At 38.8% G+C, this 22,921-nt stretch overlaps 2 non-coding genes across 2 annotated transcripts; one reads left to right on the forward strand and one right to left on the reverse strand.

Moving 5' to 3' along the window:
* The first annotated feature begins 8,623 nt into the window (after positions 1-8,623).
* Positions 8,624-8,731, forward strand: LOC112773530 (small nucleolar RNA R71). The gene has a single exon (XR_003188077.1). It is a non-coding gene; the product is annotated as a small nucleolar RNA R71 (small nucleolar RNA).
* Positions 8,732-22,381: 13,650 nt separating this feature from the next.
* On the reverse strand, positions 22,382-22,489 carry LOC112774738 (small nucleolar RNA R71). Its single transcript, XR_003189202.1, has one exon. It is a non-coding gene; the product is annotated as a small nucleolar RNA R71 (small nucleolar RNA).
* Between the last annotated feature and the right edge of the window lie 432 nt (positions 22,490-22,921).

Raw genomic sequence — 22,921 nt, forward strand, 5'->3', positions numbered from 1 at the left:
ACCTTGTACCATAGGCACCATGACCTTTGAAAAGGCTCTGTGTGACCTAGGGTCAAGTATAAACCTCATGCCTCTCTCTGTAATGGAGAAACTAGGAATTTTTGAGGTTCAAGCTGCAAGAATCTCATTAGAGATGGCAGACAATTCAAGGAAACAAGCTTATGGACTTGTAGAGGATATATTGGTAAAGGTTGAAGACCATTACATCCCTGCTGATTTTATAATCCTAGAGACTGGGAAGTGTATGGATGAATCCATCATCCTTGGCAGACCCTTCCTAGCCACAGCAAAAGCTATGATTGATGTTGACAGAGGAGAATTGGTCCTTCAAGTGAATGAGGACTCCCTTGTGTTTAAAGCTCAAGGATCTCCCTCTGTAATCATGGAGAAGAAGCATGAAAAGCTTCTCTCAATACAGAGTCAAACAGAGCCCCCACATTCAAACTCTAAGTTTGGTGTTGGGAGGCCATGCTCTGAGTATCCGTGAGGCTCCATAAGAGCCCACTGTCAAGCTATTGACATTAAAGAAGCGCTTGTTGGGAGGCAACCCAATTTTTACTTATCTATGTTAAATTTCTATTTTCTATTGTTATTTTATGTTTTCTGTAGGTTGATGATCATGTGAAGTCACAAAAACAACTGAAAAAGTAAAAACAGAATGAAAAACAGTATTAAAAATAAAACACCCTGGAGGAGAAACTTACTGGCGTTTAAACGCCAGTAAGGGTAGCAGAATGGGCGTTAAACGCCCAGTCTGGCACCATTATGGGCGTTTAACGCCAGAAAGGGGCACAGAGCTGGTGTTTAACGCCAGAAAAGGGCAAGAAGCTGGCGTAAACGCTAGAAATGGGCAGCAACCTGGCGTTTAACGCCAGGATTTGCAGAGAAGGGCATTTTGTACGCCACTTGGTGCAGGGATGAAAAATTCTTGACACCTCAGGATCTGTGGACCCCACAGGATCCCCACCTACCCCACCTCTCTCTCTTCTTCACCCATTCACAAATCACCTCAATACCTCTTACCCAAAAACCCCTCACCTATCAAATCCTACCCTCTTCTCCATAAACCCTTCACCAATCCACATCCATCCATCATAAAACCTCACCTACCTCACCATTCAAATTTAAACCACTTTCCCTCCCAAACCCACCCTATATGGCCGAACCCTAACCCTCTCTCCACTCCTATATAAACCCATCTTCACTCCCTCATTTTCACACAACATAAACACTACTTTTCCCCCTTGGCCGAAACACCAACCCACCTCCATCTCCTCCATTTCTTCTTCTTCTACTCCTTTCTTTCTTCTTTTGCTCGAGGACGAGCAAACCTTCTAAGTTTGGGTGTGGTAAAAGCGTAGCTTTTTGTTTTTTCATAACCATTTATGGCACCTAAGGCCGGAAAAACCTCTAGAAAGAGGAAAGGGAAGGCAAAAGCTTCCACCTCCGAGTCATGGGAGATGGAGAGATTCATCTCAAAGGTGCATCAAGACCACTTCTATGAAGTCGTGGCCAAGAAGAAAGTGATCCCCGAGGTCCCTTTCAAGCTCAAAAAGGGTGAATATTTGGAGATCCGACATGAGATTCGAAGAAGAGGTTGGGAAGTTCTTACCAACCCCATTCAACAAGTCGGAATCTTAATGGTTCAAGAGTTCTATGCCAATGCATGGATCACCAAGAACCATGATCAAAGTGTGAACCCGGACCCTAAGAATTGGCTTACAATGGTCCGAGGAAAATACTTAGATTTCAGTATGGAAAATGTAAGGTTGGCATTCAACTTGCCCATGATGCAAGGAGATGCACACCCCTACACTAAAAGGGTCAACTTTGATCAAAGGTTGGACCAAGTCCTCATAGACATTTGTGAAGAGGGCGCTCAATGGAAGAGAGATTCAAGAGGAAAGCTGGTTCAACTAAGAAGGCATGACCTCAAGCCCGTGGCTAGGGGATGGTTGAAGTTCATCCAACGCTCAATCATTCCCACCAGCAACCGGTCTGAAGTTACTATAGACCGGGCTATTGGTATGTGAAATTGCTACTCAGGTTGTGAATTGTTGTTCGAAATTGATTCCCTGGCAATGGCACCAAAAACGGATGCACAGGACCATGGTCTAAACATATCTTCACAACTTCGCATAACTAACCAGCAAGTGCACTGGGTCGTCCAAGTAATACCTTACGTGAGTAAGGGTCGAATCCCACGGAGATTGTCGGTATGAAGCAAGCTATGGTCACCTTGTAAATCTCAGTCAGGCGGATATAGAACAGTTATGTGGTTTTCGAATATTAATTAATAAAAAGTAAAGATAGAGATACTTATGTAATTCATTGGTGAGAATTTCAGATAAGCGTATAGAGATGCGTTTGTTCCTCTGAATCTCTGCTTTCCTGCTATCTTCATCCAATCAGTCTTACTCCTTTCCATGGCTGGCTTTATGCAAGGGCATCACCGTTGTCAGTGGCTACATCCCCTCCTCTCAGTGAAAAATATGCTCACGTGCTCTGTCACAGCACGGCTAATCATCTGTCGGTTCTCGATCATGCTGGAATAGGATTCACCCTCCTTTTGCGTTTGTCACTAACGCCCAACACTCGCGAGTTTGAAGCTCGTCACAGTCATTCAATCATTGAATCCTACTCGGAATACCACAGACAAGGTTTAGACTTTCCGGATTCTCTTGAATGCCGCCATCATTCTAGCTTACACCACGAAGATTCCGATTAAGAGATCTAAGAGATATTCATTCTAGCTTGTTGCATGTAGAACGGAAGTGTTTGTCAGGCACGCGTTCATAAGGGATAATGATGATGAGCGTCACATAATCATCACCTTCATCATGTTCTTGGGTACGAATGGATATCTTAGAAGCGAAATAAGATGAATTGAATAGAAAACAGTAGTACTTTGTATTAATCCTTGAGGAACAGCAGAGCTCCACACCTTAATCTATGGAGTGTAGAAACTCTACCGTTAAAATTACATAAGTGAAAGGTCCAGGCATGGCTGAATAGCCAGCCCCTCTGATCTAAGAACCAGGTGTCCAAAGATGTCGAATACAATAGTGAAATGTCCTATTTATAATAAACTAGCTACTAGGGTTTACAAAAGTAAGTAATTGATGCATAAATCCACTTCTGGGGCCCACTTGGTGTGTGCTTGGGCTGAGCTTTGAGTGTTGCACGTGTAGAGGTCCTCCTTGGAGTTGAACGCCAGCTTTTGTGCCAGTTTGGGCGTTCAACTCTGATTTTGGCTCCTGGCGCTGGACGCCAGATTTGGGCAGAAAGCTGGCGTTGAACGCCAGTTTACGTCGTCTATTCTTGGCCAAATTATGGATAATTATATATTGCTGGAAAGCCCTGGATGTCTACTTTCCAACGAAATTGGAAGCGCGCCATTTCGAGTTCTGTAGCTCCAGAAAATCTACTTTGAGTGCAGGGAGGTCAGAATCCAACAGCATCAGCAGTCCTTCTTCAACCTCCGAATCTGATTTTTGCTCAAGTCCCTCAATTTCAGCCAGAAAATACCTGAAATCACAGAAAAACACACAAACTCATAGTAAAGTCTAGAAATGTGAATTTAACATAAAAACTAATGAAAACATCCCTAAAAGTAACTAGATACTACTAAAAATATACTAAAAACAATGTCAAAAAGCGTATAAATTATCCGCTCATCACAACACCAAACTTAAATTGTTGCTTGTCCCCAAGCAACTAAAAATCAAATAGGATAAAAGAAGAGAATATACTATAAATTCCAAACTATCAATGAAACATAGCTCCAATCAAATGAGCGGGACTTATAGCTTTTTGCCTCTTGAATAGTTTTGGCATCTCACTCCATCCATTGAGGTTCAGAATGATTGGCTTCTATAGGAACTCAGAGTTCAGATAGTGTTATTGATTCTCCTAGTTCAGTATGATGATTCTTGAACACAGCTTCTTTATGAGTCTTGGCCGTGGCCCTAAGCACTTTGTTTTCCAGTATTACCACCAGATACATAAATGCCACAGACACATAACTGGGTGAACCTTTTCAGATTGTGACTCAGCTTTGCTAAAGTCCCCAATTAGAGGTGTCCAGGGTTCTTAAGCACACTCTTCTTTTGCTTTGGACCTTGACTTTAACCGCTCAGTCTCAAGTTTTCACTTGACACCTACACGCCACAAGCACATGGTTAGGGACAGCTTGGTTTAGCCGCTTAGACCAGGATTTTATTCCTTTAGGCCCTCCTATCCACTAATGCTCAAAGCCTTGGGATCCTCTTTATTTACCCTTGCATTTTGGTTTTAAGGGTTATTGGCTTTTTGCTCTTGCCTCTTGGTTTTAAGAGCTTTTGGCTTTTTCTGCTTGCTTTTTCTTTCTTCTTTTTTTTTTCGCCTATTTTTTTTTTCTGCAAGCTTTGTTCTTTGCTGCTTTTTCTTGCTTCAAGAATCATTTTTATGATTTTTCAGATTATCAAATAACATGTCTCCTAGTCATCATTCTTTCAAGAGCCAACATATTTAACATTCTTAAACAACAACTTCAAAAGACATATGCACTGTTCAAGCATACATTCAGAAAACAAGAAGCATTGTCACCACATCAATATAATTAAACTAAGTTCAAGGATAAATTCGAAACTCATGTACTTCTTGTTCTTTTGAATTAAAACATTTTTCATTTAAGAGAGGTGATGGATTCATAGGACATTGATAACTTGAAGACACATTTACTAACTACTAATGATCATGTAATGAAGACACAAACATAGATAAGCACACAACATAGAAAACGAAAAAAACAGAAGAAATAAGAGCAAGGAATGAATCCACCTTAGTGATGGTGGCGTTTCCTTCTTGAGGAACCAATGATGTCCTTGAGCTCTTCTATGTCTCTTCCTTGTCTTTGTTGCTCCTCCCTCATTGCTTTTTGATCTTCTCTTATTTCATGGAGCATGATGGAGTGCTCTTGATGTTCCACCCTTAATTGTCCCATGTTGGAACCTAATTCTTCTAGGGAGGTGTTGATTTGCTCCGAATAGTTTTGTGGAGGAAAGTGCATTTGAGGCATCTCCGGGATCTCATGGTGATGAGCTTCATACGTCTCTTGAGCTCCATGAATGGGCTCTCTTGCTTGCTCCATCTTCTTCTTAGTGATGGGCTTGTTCTCTTTAATAAGGATATCTCCCTCTATGTCAATCCCAGCAGAATTGCATAGGTGGCAGATGAGGTGAGGAAAGGCTAACCTTGCCATAGTGGAGGACTTGTCAGCCACCTTGTAGAGTTCTTGAGGTATAATCTCATGAACTTCCACCTCTTCTCCAATCATGATGCTATGGATCATGATGGCCCATTCTATAGTAACTTCAGACCGGTTGCTAGTGGGAATGATTGAGCATTTAATGAACTCCAACCATCCTCTAGCCACAGGCTTGAGGTCCAATCTTCTTAGTTGAACCGGCTTGCCTTTGGAGTCAATCTTCCATTGAGCTCCTTCTACACATATGTCCATAAGGACTTGGTCCAACCTTTGATCAAAGTTGACTCTCCTTGTATAGGGGCGTGCATTCTCTTCCATGTTTGGCAAGTTGAACGCCAACCTCACATTTTCCGGACTAAAATCCAAGTATTTCCCCCGAACCATTGTAACATAGTTCTTTGGATCCGGGTTCTTACTTTGATCATGGTTCTTGGTGATCCATGCATTAGCATAGGACTCTTGAACCATTAGGATGCCGACTTGTTGGATGGGATTTGTTAGAACTTCCCAACCTCTTCTTTGAATTTCATGTCGGATCTCCGGATACTCATTTCTTTTGAGTTTGAAAGGGACCTCGGGGATCACCTTCTTCTTGACCACAACATCATAGAAGTGGTCTTGATGGGCTTTGGAGATGAACCTTTCCATCTCCCATGACTCGGATGTGGAAGCTTTTGTCTTCCCTTTCCCCTTTCTAGAGGATTCTCCGGTCTTAGGTGCCATCAATGGTAATGGAAAAACAAAAAGCTTATGCTTTTACCACACCAAACTTAGAATGTTGCTCGTCCTCGAGCAATAAAAGAAAGAATAGATGAAGAAGAAGAAGAAATAGAGGAGAGGGAGAGTGGGAAGTGTTTTCGGCCAAGAAGGGTGTAGAGGGGTGTGTTGTGTGAATTTGATGAAGAATGGAGGGCCTTATATAGGGAAGGGAGGGGGGGTTAAGGTTCGGCCATATGGGTGGGTTTGGGTGGGAAATTGGTTTTGAATTTTTGAAGGTAGGTGGAGTTTATGAGGTAGGTTTATGGGGAAGAGTGGATGGATGTGAGTGGTGAAGAGGTGATGGGGAAGAGAGTTTGAGGTGATTGGTGAAGGGTTTTTGGGGAAGAGTGTAGATGGGGTTGTGTGAAAGAGAGTGGTGAGAAGAAGTGAGTGGAGGTAGGTGGGGATCCTGTGGGGTCCACAGATCCTGAGTGGATCCTGTGGGGTCCACAGATCCTGAGTGGATCCTGTGGGGTCCACAGATCCTGAGGTGTTCAAGGATTTACATCCCTGCACCCATTAGGCATGTAAAAATGCCTTTGCACACAACTCTGGGCGTTCAGCGCCAGGTTGGTGGCCATTTTGGGCGTTCAAAGCCCATTTGTGTGCCATTTCTGGCGTTGAACGCCAGAACCATGCCTGTTCTGGCGTTCAGCGCCCAGAAGCTGCCCATTTTGGGCGTTCAGCGCCAGAACCATGCTCTGTTCTGGCGCTGAGCGCCAGACAGATGCTCCTCCAGGGTGTGATTTTTCTTCTGCTGTTTTTGATTCTGTTTTCAATTTTTCTATTTATTTTGTGACTCCACATGATCATGAACCTATAAAGACATGAAAAACAATGAAAATAAAAATTAGATAAATAAACATTGGGTTGCCTCCCAACAAGCGCTTCTTTAATGTCAATAGCTTGACAGTGGGCTCTCATGGAGCCTCACAGATGTTCAGAGCATTGTTGAAACTCTCCAACACCAAACTTAGAGTTTGGATATGGGAGTTCAACACCAAACTTAGAGTTTGGTTGTGGCCTCCCAACACCAAACTTAGAGTTTGACTTTGGGGGCTTGGGTTGACTCTGCTTTGAGAGAAGCTTTTTATGCTTCCTCTCCATGGTTGCAGAGGGAGATCCTTGAGTTTTAAACACATGGGAGTCCTCATTCCATTGAAGGACTAGTTCACCTCTGTCAACATCAATCACAGCTCTTGCTGTGGCTAGGAAAGGTCTTCCTAGGATGATGGATTCATCCTCTTCCTTTCCAGTATCCAGGACTATGAAATCAACAGGGATGTAAAGGCCTTCAACCTTTACTAACACGTCCTCTACTTGTCCATATGCCTGTTTTCTTGAATTGTCTGTCATCTCTAATGAGATTTTAGCAGCTTGCACCCCATAGATTCCCAGTTTCTCTATTACAGAGAGGGGCATGAGGTTTATTCCTGAACCAAGGTCACACAGAGCCTTAAAGATCATGGTGCCTATGGTGCAGGGTATTATGAACTTTTCAGGATCCTGTCTCTTCTGAGGCAATGTCAGTTGATCCAGATCACTTAGTTCATTGATGAACAAGGGAGGTTCAACTTCCCAAGTATCATTGCCAAATAATTTGGCATTCAGCTTCATGATTGCACCAAGAAACTTGGCAGTTTGCTCTTCAGTAACATCCTCATTCTCTTCAGAAGAGGAATACTCATCAGAGCTCATGAAGGGCATAAGGAGGTTCAATGGAATCTCTATGGTCTCTAGATGAGACTCAGAGTCCTTTGGTTCCTCAGAGGGAAGCTCCTTATTGGTCACTAAACGTCCTAGGAGGTCTTCCTCCTTGGGATTCACGTCCTCTCCTTCCCTTACAGGTTCGGCCATGGTGCTTATGTCAATGGCCTTGCACTCTTCTTTTGGATTCTCTTCTGTATTGCTTGGGAGAGTACTAGGAGGGATTTCAGTGATCCTTTTACTCAGCTGGCCCACTTGTGCTTCCAAATTTCTAATGGAAGACCTTGTTTCATTCATGAAACTTACAGTGGCCTTGGATAGATCAGAGACTAAGTTTGCTAAATTAGAAGTATTTTGTTCAGAGTTCTCTGTCTGTTGCTGAGTGGATGATGGAAAAGGTTTATTATTGTTAAACCTGTTTCTTCCACCATTATTAAAGCCTTGTTGAGGCTTTTGATCCTTCCATGAGAAATTTGGATGATTTCTCCATGATGAGTTATAGGTGTTTCCATAAGGTTCACCTAAGTAATTCACCTCTGCTATTGCAGGGTTCTCAGGATCATAAGCTTCTTCTTCAGGAGAAGCCTCTTGAGTACTGTTGGATGCAGCTTGCATTCCATTCAGACTCTGAGAAATCATATTGACTTGCTGAGTCAATATTTTGTTCTGAGCCAATATGGCATTCAGAGTATCAACTTCAAGAACTCCCTTCTTCATAGGCGTCCGATTACTCACAGGATTCCTTTCAGAAGTGTACATGAACTGGTTATTAGCAACCATGTCAATGAGTTCTTGAGCTTCTGCAGGCATTTTCTTTAGGTGAATGGATCCACCTGCAGAAGTGTCCAGTGACATCTTTGATAGCTCAGATAAACCATCATAGAATATATCCAGGATGGTCCATTCTGAAAGCATGTCAGAAGGACACTTTTTGGTCAATTGTTTGTATCTTTCCCAAGCTTCATAGAGGGATTCACCTTCTTTCTGTCTGAAGGTTTGAACATCAGCTCTAAGCTTGCTCAGCTTTTGATGGGGAAAGTACTTGGCTAAGAAAGCCGTGACCAGCTTATCCCAAGAGTTCAGGCTGTCTTTGGGTTGAGAATCCAACCATAATCTAGCTCTGTCTCTTACAGCAAAAGGGAAAAGCATGAGCCTGTAGACTTCAGGATCTACTCCATTAGTCTTAACAGTATCACATATCTGCAAGAATTCAGTTAAGAACTGAAAAGGATCTTCAGATGGAAGTCCATGAAACTTACAGTTCTGCTGCATCAGAGAAACTAATTGAGGTTTCAGCTCAAAGTTGTTTGCTCCAATGGCAGGAATGGAGATGCTTCTTCCATGTAAATTGGAATTAGGTGCAGTAAAGTCACCAAGCATCTTCCTTATATTATTATTATTTTCGGCTGCCATCTCCTCTTCCTTTTCGAAAATTTCTCAAAGGTTATCTCTGGATTGTTGTATTTTAGCTTCTCTTAGTTTCCTTTTCAGAGTCCTTTCAGGATCTGGATCTGCTTCAACAAGAATATTCTTGTCCTTGCTCTTGCTTATATGACAAAGAAGAGGGCACAGAAAAATAATAATAATAATAGAGATCCTTTTTTTTTTGAATAGAGGGAGAGATGTTAGTAGATGAATAAACAAATAGAAGGAGATGAGAGAAAAGAAAATTTTCGAAAATAATTTTTGAAAAGGAGTTAGTGATTTTTGAAAATGGTTTTTGAAAAATGTTAGTAATTTTCGAAATTTTTTTTTAAATCAAAGATTAAAAAATTAGTTAATTAAAAAGAAATTTTGAAAAAGAGGGAAGATATTTTCGAAAATTAGAGAGAGAGTTAATTAGGTGGTTTTGAAAAAGATAAGAAACAAACAAAAAGTTAGTTAGTTAGTTGAAACAAATTTTGAAAATCAATTTTTTTAAAGATAAGAAGTTAGGAAGTTAGAAAAGATATATTGAAATCAAATTTTTGAAAAGATATGATAGAAATTAGTTTTGAAAAAGATTTGATTTTTTAAAAGTCACAATTAATGGGTTTGTGTGTTCTAACTCTAAAACCATGTTCCAAAATTAATTTTCTCAAACAAGTTCAACCAAAAAAATTTAGCTCCAATTAGTGGGGTGCCCTAAAATAGTTTTCTTGGAAAAGAAATCATTAGTTCAACCAAGTGATTCTAGTAAAAAGTGGTTGGATGACAAATAATTCATCTAGTTCATGTGCATCCAATCACTTGACAAGCATAGGTAAGATATATACAAACTCTAGATATATTTACAAACAACTACTATGCAAAAAGTACTTAAATGCAAAAACTAACTATAAAATACAAATTATCCTAATTAACAAAAGAAAATTGAGATTTAGGTGTTGAAGAGAGTGGTCATTACCTACGGAAGTCAGTCACCGACCTCCCCACACTTAAAAATTTGCACGGTCTCCTGTGCCATCAATGATGAGCAAAGTGGGTCCAGAATTGCCATTTCCAATGGCCATAGGATGGTGAGACAAGGGAGCCTCCATGTCTACCTCTTGATTGCTTTCCTTGCCATGATCCGAAGTAGACTCCGGAGTGTCGGGTTCCTCAATAGGTGGGTTGGTACAACCGATGAGCTTATAGTAGAGCTGATGGGTCGGCAGTATCTGCATGTGGGTTTTTATCTTTCCACTTGGTTGCAAGGTGAGGCTTAATCTATTTCCCATGCGGGATCTTCTTTCTTTGCCTCATCGATGCAGTTATCCATCTTTGGCCGCTTAGAAGGTGGCAAATTAGTGCTTGACTTTGAAGCCTGTACTTTAGTGACCATTTTTTGAGTTGCCCCTTTTGTAGGTATCTTCTTGGAAGCCTTTTCCTTTCCTTTCTTGGTGGCCATCCGGAAAAAGAAGAAAAAGAAGAAATATTAATCTCAGACAGATAAACACCGGAATTAAGAAAGTGCAAGCGAGAATTAATGCCAAAAATGAGTAAAGTGTCTTAAATACATGGTAGCTACAACATTTAAGTGAGACATCAACAAGAGCATTAAGGCAAATCACTAGCACTAGATGCAAGAGTGAAAGAAGTATATAAGTATAAATCATGAAAAGAGTAATCTCAAGTATTGGTATCAACAATGATGAACATATGCAAGAATGGTGAGAATCATGAGAAAATTATTAGCTCAAACTAACTCCAAGATAGTGAAGCATAAAAATTGGAAGATATGAGAGAGGATTAAACCACTAATTCTTGCATGATGCCACAAGAAATGCAAGTGTTATGAAATTTGATCATGAAAAATAATAGAAAATGAGATCAATGCACATAGACTGCAAGTGTTATGAAAAAGAAGCATTAATTCAAGTGTGTTATTGATTCTTTTTCACAAACACTCGGTGTGCATACTATAAACAACAAGCAACTTGACAAAATCCAAGTGTGTAGTGTACCCAAAGTAAAATGCCAACTACCACAGCAACACAAAACAATATAAAACAAATCAAGAAATACCAAAATATTCCACCAATTTATAAAAATTTAATTTGAAACTTCAACACCAATGCAAGAACATAAGAGGAAGAAAAATAACTATGAGTAAGCTACAAATAACAAAACTAAAATGCAATTAAGAACAATTAAAGTATTTAAATGCAACAAACAAAAGGAAATTAAAAAGAAAAAAGACATTGAGAAGTGGAACCTTGGGAAGAAGGAGAAGAAGATGAAGGTAAATGAAAGAAAGAAAAGGGTAAGAAAAACGGAAAGAAGAAAAATAAGAGAGGAGGTGAGACCGCCGGAGGTAGTGGTCACCGGTGGTGGTCCACTAGATTGGATAGGGAGATGAAATGTGATGAGACAAAAGGAGAAGAAGAAAGAAAGAAAAGAAGGAAAGAAGAAGAGAAGGAAAGGATCAGGGCAGCGCGCTCCTGTAAGTTGAATCCGCAAAGTGATGCGTGCGCGTCGTCCACGCATACGCATGGGAAGCAGAAAAAAGAGTGTCATGTGAATGTGCCAGTCACGCGTACGCGTGAGGGCTTCTGCGCCTCGCATCACAGTAGCACGGTCCTGGTACAACTCACTGTCCAGGCTGTGCTGTAGTATGGTTTCAGCATGGATTGGGCATCATTAGAATTTGGGCGTTGACGCGTATGCGTGGGGCACGGGTACGCGTGACCAGTGCCCATGCCCGTAGCACCCCTCCTGCATGGCCCCATCACAACTCACTGTGTGGACCATGCGGTAGCATCATCCACGCACCATTCTCGCATGATGAATTTTCGAGGGCACACGTACGCGTGGGTCAGGCGTATGCGTGACAAACCTTTTTTTTTGAAACAAAAGTAAAAGCAATTATAGCATAAAACACCTAGAACATAATGGTATCAACCAAAATAGCTAAACTAACCAAGCTATCGACAAAGAGAGTCTCATAAAACAATTACAATTCAAACCCAACTAAGCTACTTAAGAAAATCAATCAAAGATTCTAAAACTAAGTAAAAGAAATTATAGACAAGGAAGATCATACCATGGTGGGGTGTCTCCCACCTAGTACTTTTATTTAAAGTCCTTAAGTTGGACAATTGGGGATGCCCTTGCTATGGTGGCTTATACTTGAATTCTTCCTTGAATCCCCACCAATGTTTGCATTTCTAATAGCCTCCGGGATCCTAAATTATGCACACCACGCTTCCAAGAAATCTAAAGCAAGTAATAAGACCCCAAGATTGATGATTGTTGATGTGTATTCTGGGGTCACATACCTTGTTTGTTAACACCCTTTCTTCTTGATCTTCATGCTTCCATTCGGGGGACAAAATTTTTGAATTCTCCTTAGAACTCTTAATCCTCATCCTAAATCCAATGAATTGAGCTTCACTCCACCTTCGGACTCCAAAGTTTGAGTTTCTGTCCACTATGCACCTTGATTCTAGTTGCCAACTAATATCCAACTCTTTCTTACTTTCTAACCCATAAAGAGCTCTAAGTTTACCATCCGTTTCTAATAAAACATATTGATATAGGCCAAGGAAATTAAAGGATAAAATAATTACCCACTCAATTTGTAATATGGATGGTGATTTAGCAAGGAAGATATCTGATGGCTTTGACAATGTAAACTTCACTCCTTTTGACTCCTCCTTGATAACTTCTACCTCTTGACAACTTTCCTCAATTTTCACTTGTTTGTCTTCTTCCAACTCTTCTTCATTGATCAAAATATGTATTGGGGATTGTGCACATTGCACCTCAACATCGGTTTCACATTCAATGGAAGAAGCTTCAACAAGATCACCAATGTCACTTGGTGTAGAGTTGTCTTTAATGATGGAACTTGCCTCTTGCTCAACCTCTCCTAAATCTTCAATTATTTTTTCATCTTCAGGGATTTCTACCTCCTTCACTTGTTGCAAGATATACTTCATCTCCTTGTTCTCAAGTTGAGATTCTAAAATTTCCTTCATGCTCCTCTCTTCGGTTGATTTTCCACATTCATTCGTAGAGATGCTTTGTTTGTGAAATGAATCCCATTAGTCCAAGTTGGTTTTAATTTTGGCAAGGTTAGCCATGATAGCTTTGTGCCTCTTTTGGGCTTCCTCTTGCTCCTTTTGAAATATGATTGCTTGAAACCGATCCATTCTTTGAGACGATCCCTTGGATCTTGTTCTACTTGGCTAACATAATTAGGATCATGTTACTCTTGGATCAATGGATATGGGTATTCTTCCATGGAGGGTTGTGGTGGGAAGGAGAATTCATCATGCGGTTGAAATTTCTCATATATGGGAGGTGGTGGTCCAAAAGGGTTATGGGGGTAATCATGTTGGAGTGGTGGTGGTTCAACGAGTGCTCGTTCATAATGGTCAAAAGGGTGTGCATTGTAACACCCCGTTACCCTAAGCGTTACCTTGCGCCGTAAAGCGAAGGATAACAAAGTGTCACGATAGTTTTAAGGCTCATATAATATTATATATATAGAAAGAAACAGTAATACTAGAAGCCCGATGAAGAAATAGAAGCTCAAATTGCCTAAAGCAGAATTACAAATCGCGAAGCGTTCACACACGATAACTAAACGTATAGGTACAAACAGAACAAGACATAATATATGTAGAACCTTGTAGATAGCTCCAGGATACACAAGATAATAGTTAAAATAAACAAGATATATATATATATATATATATATATATATATATATATATATATATATATATAAGTATGATATACAAAAAGAGGACTAGTCACAGCCTACGGAGTTTAGGCCTGCTAGTCAAACTGTATACAATAGAGTTTTAAAGTTTAAAATAGCAACAACGTATCTCTCAAAGTTTTTAGGAATAAAGCCTCTAAGGTAACAAAGTTAAATAAATACAAAGGATGAGAGAGTGACTATATCAAAATAAAGCAGAATAAAACAAAGATGAAATCATACTCCGCTCTGTCACCATCTCGCAACTCACCGAGGTGGATTACGACCTACATCTGAAAAAAACAACAACAATATATAGTATGAGAACCGGAGGTTCTCAGTATGGTAACAGTGCCCAGTATATAAAATGTAAGATTCTGGGACGCCAAAGGTAATCCTAGAACTTCACACCGATAGAGATATTCAAGCTTAGAATAAATAAATAACTTAAACCGTAAACAATAACAAGGTTTTCTAAACGTAGGGGATTTCTAACTAAAACTAGTCACTGCTGCCCCACAGCCTTCACCAACCTACCCTCTGGGCGATCCCATCGCCACCGCCTACCTAACCTCCTCAGCACTAGACAATCACAGATAATGCAAGCAAGTAATACACAGGTAATATTCATATATAGCAAGTAATTCAAGAAGCAAGTAGTCATATTATACATTTAGACAAACTACAAGTAATTAAAGCAAACAAGCACATAAGAGATGCATATGATGAATGTCTGTTCTATTGGCTGTGATGTCACATGTCAATTATAATGCCAAACCCGACACAAAATCCAGTCGGTAACTCCCGGATTAGTCTCTCTGTTACGCATACTAAGGAGGAATAATTTCGAGGGATGAGTGCCCTACCACCTTCTCCTTTCAGAGGAAAATGTTCCGAGGGAGAGTGCCCTACCACATTCTTCTGAATGCTGCATGATTTCGTGCATTAGTGCCCTACCACCTTGCAACCAGAGAGAAAATGCAGACTCAGGAGGAATAATTCCAAGGGATGAATGCCCTACCACCTTCTCTATGAGTGAAAAATGTGAGTGGGAAGCCCAGGTTCAACCCTCACATCTGAACGTATGCAGGAGACTGCCACAGTCCTTACGACAGAGAACAAAGCATATCACAATCACATAATCCATTTCAGAGGCCACTGCCCATAGCAAACTTCCGTTCATACTCATTCTATTAACCATAATCATTCATGTTTCTCAAGCCAGGATCACCTCAACACTCTGCGCAAACACTCCAACTATTCCATCCACAGAACTTCCCAATCCTAAATCATTGTCTTCTAGACTCATAACAAAAAATATCTTTAATTTAAACTCACTTATAGTATGATATATGTTTCAAAGCCTAAAAACAAGTTAAGACATCCTAGATAAGCATTACGGAAGTTTACAAGCTTGCCGGGAAGGTAAAACGGTTAAAAACAAGGTTTTCATTGAAAAACAAGGCAGTGTGCGTACGCATAGGGTTATGCGTACGCACTCCCAAAAGAGTTTTCTCAAAGTGTGTATACGCACAGAAGGTAAAATTTTCCTTTTTGAGTGCACGCATAGATACGTGTGAACGCCCTCAACAGAAGCCACTCTCCAGCGTGTGTGTGCGCACGATGTTGTGCGTATGCACATCTTGCAAAATTTGCAGGGTGTGTGTGCACACCAGACTGTGCTAGCGCTTTCAATAGTAGGCATCTCCCTATGTGTGTGCGCACCAGAATGTGCGTACGCACGTTTTCTGAAAATCACAGGGTGTGTGATGAGCAGATATTTTATATGCTTTTTGGCATTACTTTCATATAGTTTTTCTGAAAGCACTGCATATGCTGTCAGGATCTGACCTCCATGCACTCGAAAGAGCTTTTTAGGAGCTTTAGAAATTCAATTGGCGCTGATGAGCGGATATTTTATACGCTTTTTGAGGGTAATTTCATGTAGTTTTTAGTATGTTTTAGTTAGTTTTTAGTATATTTTTTTTAATTTCTAGGCAGAATTCATATTTCTAGACTTTACTATGAGTTTGTGTGTTTTTCTATGATTTCAGGTATTTTCTAGCTGAAATTGAGGGAGCTGAGCAAAAATCTGATTCAGGCTGAAAAAAGACTACAGATGTTGTTGGATTCTGACCTCCCTCCACTCGAAATGGATTTTCTAGAGCTACAAAAGTCCAAATGGTGCGCTCTCAATTTTGTTGGAAAGTAGACACCCAGAGCTTTCCAGCAATATATAATAGTCTATACTTTGCTCAAGGATAAACGACGTAAACTGGCGTTCAACGCCAGTTCCATGTTGCATTCTGGCGTTAAACGCCAGAAATAGGCTACAAGTTGGAGTTAAACGCCAGAAACAGGTTACAACCTGGCGTTTAACTCTAGAAACAGCCTAGGCACATGTAAAGCTCAAGTCTCAGCCCTAGCACACACCAAGTGGGCCCCAAAAGTGCATTTCTGCACTATCTATCTTAGTTTACTCATTTTCTGTAAACCTAGGTTACTAGTTTAGTATTTAAACAACTTTTAGAGATTCATTTTGTATCTCATGACATTTTTAGATCTGAACTTTGTACTCTTTGACAGCATGAGTCTCTAAACTCCATTGTTGGGGGTGAGGAGCTCTGCTGTGTCTCGATGAATTAATGCAATTATTTCTGTTTTCTATTCAAACACGCTTGTTTCTATCTAAGATGTTCATTCGCACTTCAATATGATGGATTTGATGATCGGTGACACTCATCACCATTCTCAACCTATGAACGTGTGCCTGACAAACACCTCCATTCTACCTTCGATTGAATAAGTATATCTTGGATTCCTTAATCAGAATCTTCGTGGTATAAGCTAGAATCCATTGGCAGCATTCCTAAGAATCCGGAAGGTCTAAACCTTGTCTGTGGTATTCCGAGTAGGATTCAGGGATTGAATGACTGTGACGAGCTTCAAACTCACAAGGGTTAGGCATAGTGACAGACGCAAAAGGATCAATGGATCCTATTCCAGCATGAGTGAGAACCGACAGATGATTAGCCGTGCGGTGACAGCGCTCCTGGACCATTTTCACTGAGAGGACGGATGGTAGCCATTGACAACGGTGATCCGCCAACACATAGCTTGCAATAGGAGGAACCTTGCGTGCGTAAAGAAGAAGACAGGGGGAAAGCAGAGATTCAGAAGACAAAGCATCTCCAAAACTCCAACATATTATCCATTACTACATAACAAGTATTTAATTCATGCTCTTTTATTTTTCGCAATCCAAACTGATAATTATAATTGATATCCTGACTAAGAATTACAAGATAACCATAGATTGCTTCAAGCCAACAATCTCCGTGGGATTCGACCCTTACTCACGTAAGGTATTACTTGGACGACCTAGTGCACTTGCTGGTTAGTGGTACGAGTTGTGAAAAGCGTGATTTACAATTCGTGCACCAAGTTTTTGGCACTGTTGCTGGGGATTGTTCGAGTTTGGACAACTGACGGTTTATTTTGTTGCTTAGATTAGGAAAAATTTTTCTTTTTTGGTTTAGAGTCTTCTATTATTGTTTTTAGTTGAAATTTTTTTTAAAATCCTTATTTTCTCTTTTTAAATTTTTCGAAAATTTTATAAACTGATAATTGAGTTTTTCTGTTTGAGTTTAGTTTCATATTTTAAGTTTGGTGTCAATTGCATGTTTTTATTTTCTTTTAAATTTTCGAATTTGTGTTCATTGTTCTTTCTTAATCTTCAAGTTGTTCTTGTTTATTTTCCTTGTTTGATCTTTAGTTTTTCTTATTCTGTATCTTTTCTTGTTTTTCTTGTGCTTTTTCAAAATATCAGTTTTCAAAAAAATTTTTATAGATCAATTGGCTAGAGCGTTGTGCTTATGTTCTTGGTAATTGGCTATCTTCTTTTTAAAACTTTTTCAAAAATAATTTTTCTTTGAATAAATCTTGTGCCAAACTTTAAGTTTGGTGTTCTCCTGTTAACTTTTCTTTAGTTTTCAAAAATTTTATTTTGGCTTTCTAAAAATTTTAAGTTTGGTGTTCTTTCTTCATGTTCTTGTGTTCTTGAGTCTTCTTTGTATTTTGATCTTAAAATTTTTAAGTTTGGTGTTCCTTGGTATTTTTCCTCCAAAATTTTCGAAAATAAGGAGCATTGGATCTAAAAATTTTAAGTTTTGTGTCTTTTTATGGTTTTTCTCTTTCCTCATTGAATTCAAAAATATCCTTTCCTTTTATTTTAACTGATTTTCGAAAATTACCTTTAAAAATTCAGATTTTTATTTTAAAAATCAAATCTTTTCAAAATTCAAAATCTTATTCAAAAAATTTTCAAATCTCTTCAATTAATTAGTCAATTCAACATTCAAATTTCTTTTTATTTTATTTTTCTTTTAATTTTTAAAATTGATGAGCGGATAATTTATACGCTTTTTGGCACTGTTTTTAGTATGTTTTTAGTAGGATCTAGTTACTTTTAGGGATGTTTTCATTAGTTTTATGTTAAATTCACATTTCTGGACTTTACTATGAGTTTGTGTGTTTTTCTGTGATTTCAGATATTTTCTGGCTGAAATTGAGGGACTTGAGCAAAAATCAGATTCAGAGATTGAAGAAGGACTGCTGATGCTGTTGGATTCTGACCTCCCTGCACTCAAAGTAGATTTTCTGGAGCTACAGAACTTGAAATGGCACGCTTATAATTGCGTTGGAAAGTATACATCCAGGGCTTTCCAACAATGTATAATAGTCCATACTTTGGCCAAGAATAAATGATGCAAACTGGCATTCAACGCCAGCTTTCTGCCCAAATCTGGCGTCCAGCGCCAGAAAAGGAGCCAAAACCAGAGTTGAACGCCCAAACTGGCACAAATACTGGCGTTCAACTCCAAGGAGGACCTCTACACGTGCAACACTCAAGGCTCAGCCCAAGCACACACCAAGTGGGCCCCGGAAGTGGATTTATGCATCAATTACTTACTTCTGTAAACCCTAGTAGCTAGTTTATTATAAATAGGACATTTCACTATTGTATTTGATATCTTTGGACGCCTGGTTCTTAGATCAGAGAGGCTGGCCATTCGGCCATGCCTGGACCTATCACTTATGTATTTTCAACGGTAGAGTTTCTACACTCCATAGATTAAGGTGTGGAGCTCTGCTGTTCCTCAAAGATTAATGCAAAGTACTACTGTATTCTATTCAATTCATCTTGTTTTGCTTCTAAGATATTCATTCGCTCTTCAACCTAAATATGATGAACGTGACAATCATCATCATTCCCTATGAACGCGTGCTTGACAACCACTTCCGTTCTACCTTCGACTGAATGAGTATCTCTTAGATCTCTTAATCGGAATCTTCGTGGTGTAAGCTAGAATGATGGCGGCATTCAAGAGAATCCGGAAGGTCTAAACCTTGCCTGTGGTATTCCGAGTAGGATTCAATGAATGAATGACTGTGACGAGCTCCAAACTCGCGATTGCTGGGCGTAGTGACAGATGCAAAAGGATAGTAAATCCTATTCCAGCATGATCGAGAACCGACAGTTGAATAGTCGTGCCGTGACAGGGTGCGTTGACCATTTTCACTGAGAGGATAAGGTGAAGCCATTGACAAGGGTGATGCCTCCAGACGATTAGCTGCGCCGTGACAGGGCATTTGGATCATTTTCCCGAGAGAAGACCGAAAGTAGCCGTTGACAATGGTGATGTATCACATAAAGCCAGCCATGGAAAGGAGTAAGACTGATTGGATGAAGATAGCAGGAAAGCAGAGGTTCAGAGGAACAAAAGCATCTCTATTCGCTTATCTGAAATTCTCACCAATGAATTACATAAGTATTTCTATCCCTCTTTTATTATTTAATTTCGAAAACTCCATCACTATTTTATATCCGCCTGACTGAGATTTACAAGGTGACCATAGCTTGCTTCATACCAACAATCTCCGTGGGATTCGACCCTTACTCACGTAAGGTATTACTTGGACGACCCAGTGCACTTGCTGGTTAGTTGTGCGAAATTGTGAACCATGGTATTGGCATCATGTTTTTGGCGCCAGTACCAGGGAAAGAAAGAGCGATAAATTTTACATAATCAAAAGTGTAATCACAATTTCTGCGCACCAAGTTTTTGGCGCCGTTGCCGGGGATTGTTTGAGTTTGGACAACTGACGGTTCATCTTGTTGCTCAGATTAGGTAATCTTCCTTTTGTTTTATTTTCAAAATTTTTTCAAAAACCTTTCAAAATTTTCTCCTTTGTTTTCGAAAAAAAAAAATTTTGTTATAAAAACGTTTTCAAAAATATAATTTTTCTTCAGAATTTTTAAGAATGAATTCTAGTGTTTCATGAAGCATGGCTGGCTGTAAAGCCATGTCTAATACGACTATCGGGCATGTTAGACGTGTCATGTCTGAGTTACATACTAAAGCTTGGCTGGCTATTAAGCCATGCCTGAGCCTTTGATTGGAGCTTTAGAGCATAAGATTCCTGGAATTCATATTAAAAATTTTGAATCCTTATTTTTCTCTTTTCTAAATAATTTTCGAAAAATATAAAATAAAAATCCAAAAAAAATTAGAAAATCATAAAAATCAAAAATATTTTTTGTGTTTCTTGTTTGAGTCATGTGTCATGTTATAAGTTTGGTGTCAATTGCATGTGCATCGTGCATTTTTTTTGAAAATTTTCATGCATTCATAGTGTTCATCATTATCTTCAAGTTGTTCTTAGTAAGTCTTCTTGTTTGATCTTGATGATTTCATGATTTGTGTCTTGTCTTGTTTTTCATATGCATTCTTGAATTCTTAGTGTCTAAGTATTAAAGAATTCTAAGTTTGGTGTCTTGCATGTTTTCCTTACATTAAAAATTTTTCAAAAATATGTTCTTGATGTTCATCATGACATTCAAAGTGTTCTTGGTGTTCATCTTGACATTCATAGCATTCTTGCATGCATCACATGTTTTGATCTAAAATTCTCATGCATTGCATCATTTTTCTTGTTTTTCTCTCTCTTCATAAAAAAAATTTCAAAAATCAAAAAAATATCTTTCCCTTTTTCTCTCTCATCAAATTCGAAAATTTGGATTGACTTTTTCAAAGATTTTAAAATCAAGTTGTTTCTTATGAGTCAAATCAAATTTTCAATTTGAAAATCTTATCTTTTTCAAAATCTTTTTCAAAAACTCAAATCTTTTTCAAATTTCTTAGTTATTTTCGAAAATTCCAAAAATATTTTTTCAAAAATCTTTTTCTTAATTTTATATCAAATTTTCGAAAATAACAATAACAATTAATGTTTTGATTCAAAAATTTCAAGTTTGTTACTTGCTTGTTAAGAAAGATTCAAACTTTGAATTCTAGAATCATATCTTGTGATTTCTTGTGAATCAAGTCATTAATTGTGATTTTAAAAATCAAATCTTTTCAAAACTAATTTCAATCATATCTTTTTAAAAAAATATCTTCTTATCTTTTTCAAATTTTGATTTCAAAATATCTTTTCTAACTTCCTAACTTCTTATCTTTTCAAAATTTGCTTCAACTAACTAACTAACTTTTTGTTTGCTTCTTACCTTTTTCAAAACTACCTAACTAACTCTCTCTCTCTAATTTTCGAAAATATCTTCCCTCTTTTTCAAAAATTTCTTTTTAATTAACTATTATTTTAATTTTTAAATCTTAATTTTCGAAAAACTACTAACATTTTTCAAAAACTATTTTCAAAAATCACTAACTCTTTTTCAAAGATTATTTTCGAAAATTCCTTCTCTCTCATCTCCTTCTATTTATTTATTCATTCACTAACATCTCATCTCACATCTCTGCCCTCCTCACAGTTGTGTTTCTTTCTTTACATCACATTCTTTGTCTCCCTCTTTGCTTCCACTCACAAAGGGATCCCTATACTGTGGTATAAAGGATCCATATTATTATTATTATTTTTTTCTGTGCCCTCTTCTTTGTCATATGAGCAGGAGCAAGAACAAGAATATTCTTGTTGAAGCAGATTCAGAACCTGAAAGGACTCTGAAGAGAAAACTAAGAGAAGCTAAATTACAACAATCCAGAGATAACCTTTCAGAAATTTTCGAACAGGAAGAGGAGATGGCAGTCGAAAATAATAATAATGCAAGGAGAATGCTTGGTGACTTTACTGCACCTAATTCCAATTTACATGGAAGAAGCATCTCTATTCCTGCCATTGGAGCAAACAACTTTGAGCTGAAACCTCAATTAGTTTCTCTAATGCAACAGAACTGCAAGTTTCATGGACTTCCATCTGAAGATCCTTTTCAGTTCTTAACTGAATTCTTGCAGATCTGTGATACTGTTAAGACTAATGGAGTAGATCCTGAAATCTACAGGCTCATGCTTTTCCCATTTGCTGTAAGAGACAGAGCTAGAATATGGTTGGACTCTCAACCTAAGGATAGCCTGAACTCTTGGGATAAGCTGGTCAAGGCTTTCTTAGCCAAGTTCTTTCCTCCTCAAAAGCTGAGCAAGCTTAGAGTGGATGTTCAAACCTTCAGACAGAAAGAAGGTGAATCCCTCTATGAAGCTTGGGAGAGATACAAAGGACTGACCAAAAAGTGTCCTTCTGACATGCTTTCAGAATGGACCATCCTGGATATATTCTATGATGGTCTGTCTGAGTTATCTAAGATGTCATTGGATACCTCTGCAGGTGGATCCATTCACCTAAAAAAAATGCCTGCAGAAGCTCAAGAACTCATTGACATGGTTGCAAATAACCAGTTGATGTACACTTATGAAAGGAATCCTGTGAATAATGGGACACCTATGAAGAAGGGAGTTCTTGAAATTGATACTTTGAATGCCATACTGGCTCAGAACAAAATATTGACTCAGCAAGTCAATATGATTTCTCAGAGTCTGAATGGAATGCAAGCTGCATCCAACAGTACTCAAGAGGCATCTTCTGAAGAAGAAGCTTATGATCCAGAGAACCCTGCAATAGCAGAGGTAAATTATATGGGTGAACCTTATGGAAACACCTATAATCCGTCATGGAAAAATCAT

The sequence above is a fragment of the Arachis hypogaea genome, chromosome 18, assembly GCF_003086295.3.
Source record: "Arachis hypogaea cultivar Tifrunner chromosome 18, arahy.Tifrunner.gnm2.J5K5, whole genome shotgun sequence".
Classification (NCBI taxonomy): domain Eukaryota; kingdom Viridiplantae; phylum Streptophyta; class Magnoliopsida; order Fabales; family Fabaceae; genus Arachis; species Arachis hypogaea.